At 46.2% G+C, this 3073-nt stretch overlaps 1 pseudogene; it reads left to right on the forward strand.

The window, feature by feature from the left end:
• Window positions 1–3073, forward strand: LOC118416474 (annotated as a pseudogene).

Genomic DNA, 3073 nt, shown 5'->3' on the forward strand with positions numbered 1-3073 from the left:
ACTTCCTGTCTGCAGGAATACAGTTTGTTTACTGCAGTGTCGAGTCTTCCTGTGCTCTTGAGCCATTTATCGTCTCTAGAAAAGGAGTTCCGCAGTCATTGTGCAGTGATTCAACGGGCGACTGTGTATCGGCCAAGTTCAAGGTAAGGGAAGTTGGTATGTATCGGTTTTCGTGTTGTTTTTTAGTTCTCAAAACAAGGTTGATGCTGGTGCGTCTAATCAAGGAGGCCTTGGTCTACATAATACAATGGTCTACATTTGAAGTTAACAGTTTGAACCAAATTTTAGCCCAATTTATTTTAGTGTAGCGGCGTATCGTAGTTTGGATAAGAAAACTGTATCAGTTTATCGGTGCTGAATCGTACTGTTGTCTTTCTAAAGCTCTCTTTATAAATAAATAAAATTATGAAGGTTAGAAGCTGACGACGGGGGAGTATAAAACGTAAACAGATCGCGAGGGTCGGCTGGGGTCTATCATTTGAGTGTTCTGTGCCAAAGTTGAACATTTCAGCGCAAAGCACTGTTGAATACCAATGTACCGTTTGCGAAGTTCACTGATAATCAGTGATATGAAGGGAGTCTGGTACCGACATGGACCTAGTTAATCTGTTTTCGCTGCCCATATGCATACTGTAAACCCCTGCGTGCGCCACGGCACCAGAACTTCCCGACTTGTTTCCCACATCTGGATTCCATCCCGCCGTGCGGCCAGACAGCGGCGTGGGAGGGCCCAGGGACGGTTCACTAACTGTTGCAGGGGTGCTCTCGAAGCACATGAGAAACCGCACACATTATTTTAATGACAGCTACACATTACTTTAAAGGGGCATTCCACTCCAGAAGGAAGTGTTATTTTCCAACAGATAATGTATCAATGAATACATGATCAGTCGACCTTCTGTAAAACAACATGACACTCACTAAACCCATGCAGACCCTACCCATGTATTCCCTATACGTGTAGACACTTCATATGTCGTGAATATTTTCGGCATAAATGAGGGGCGCTTAGCACACCAAGAAGGTCAATTGTTCACAAGATATCAAAGAACACATATCTAGACGTGTTTTTCTTAGCGCCCCTGAAATTAGCTTTGTATCCTAACTTAAGTCAGGCACATTGTATTCAGCCATAGGCTGAGATTGATTTAATTCAATTAGAGGGTACTTGGGGAGTTTTGTAGAGGACTGAATGCTTTTTGATGCGCGTGGGGCTAATGGGTATCTCTTTCGTATAATGGTACATAGCATACATTTGTCACTTCTACAATTAATATCTATCGGAAAATAACAGTCCCATCTGGAGTGGAATGCCCCTTTAATGACTTAAAGTAGTGTCAGGATTTTATTTATGATTTCCATTTTTAGCCCGATTTCCCGGCATACACGCGTTCTGGGAAGTCTGGAGGAGGCTAGAAGACTGACCACTATTTCCTTTGTATGGTTTTACGGCGGTTTCAAGTTGTGAATAGGTTTACTGAAAATGACCATTTCTCTACGTACCCGCCCTATACTGTGGTACATTTTGTACCAGCTTATTATTACTTAGCATATTTCCCCCACGTTTTGATATTCGCTTGTCTTGTTTTTACAGACGTTTATCCAGATATCTGTGACATGGCGACAACAGACAGCGTACAATGTGTGGATGACGTCAGGAGAGGAACAGCAGGGGCTTCTGCCGACAGTGTTCTCACCTGGCAAGGAGAAAGATGTGCACGTGAGGAGTTCAGGGAAGAGTCCAGCGGGCGAGGCAAAGGTGTGAGGGTGTACAGGTGTGAGGAGTGCAGCAAGCAGTTTAGTCAGCTGGGTCATATGAAGACCCACATGCGTACTCACACAGGGGAGAAACCTTACATGTGTGAGGAATGTAGCAAGCAGTTCAGGGAGCTGGGTACTCTGAAAAAGCACCTGCGGACTCACACTGGGGAGAAGCCCTACAAGTGTGAGGAGTGTAGTAAGCAGTTTAGTCGACAAAGTACTCTGAAGAGACATTTGCGGACTCACACAGGAGAGAAACCCTACAAGTGTGAGGAGTGTAGTAGGCAGTTCAGTCGGCTGGGTCATCTAAAGACTCACATACGGACTCACACAGGGGAGAAACCCTATACGTGTGAGGAGTGTAGCCGGCAATTCAGTCAGCAGGGTGATCTAAAGACTCACATACGGACTCACACAGGTGAGAAACCTTACAGGTGTGAGGAGTGTAGTGTTCAGTTTAGTCAGCTTAGTCATCTGAAGAGACACATGCGGACTCACACAGGGGAGAAACCCTACACGTGTGAGGAGTGTAGCAGGCAGTTTAGTCGGCCGAGTACTCTGAAGACACACATGCGAAGTCACACAGGGGAGAAACCCTACACGTGTGAGGAGTGCAGCAGGCAGTTCAGTACACTGACTCATCTGAAGAGTCACATGCGGACTCACACAGGGGAGAAACCCTACAACTGTGAGGAGTGCAGCAAGCAGTTCAGTACACTGACTCATCTGAAGAGTCACATGCGGACTCACACAGGAGAGAAGCCTTACAGTTGTGAAGAGTGTAGCAAGCAGTTCAGTGATCTAGGCAATCTGAAGTCTCACATGCGGACTCACACAGGGGAGAAACCGTACAACTGTGAGGAGTGCAGCAAGCAGTTCAGTACACTGACTCATCTGAAGAGTCACATGCGGACTCACACAGGGGAGAAACCCTACAACTGTGAGGAGTGCAGCAGGCAGTTCAGTCACTTAATAGCTCTGAAGACTCACATACGGACTCACACAGGTGAGAAACCCTACAGGTGTGAGGAGTGCAGCAAGCAGTTCAGTCAGCTGGGGAATCTGAAGTCTCACATGCGGTCTCATACTGGGGAGAAACCCTACAACTGTGAGGAGTGCAGCAGGCAGTTCAATCAGCAGGGTGATCTAAAGACTCACATACGGACTCACACGGGAGAAACCTTACCCATGTGAAGAATGTAGCAAGCAGTTTAGTCATTTGAGTAGTCTGAAGAGTCATAGGAAAACCCACAAGAGAGAAACCCACCAGGAGTGAGGACGTTAGACTGTTATTTAGCAACTTTGTTTGCAA

This window comes from Branchiostoma floridae, chromosome 5 (assembly GCF_000003815.2).
Source record: "Branchiostoma floridae strain S238N-H82 chromosome 5, Bfl_VNyyK, whole genome shotgun sequence".
Classification (NCBI taxonomy): domain Eukaryota; kingdom Metazoa; phylum Chordata; class Leptocardii; order Amphioxiformes; family Branchiostomatidae; genus Branchiostoma; species Branchiostoma floridae.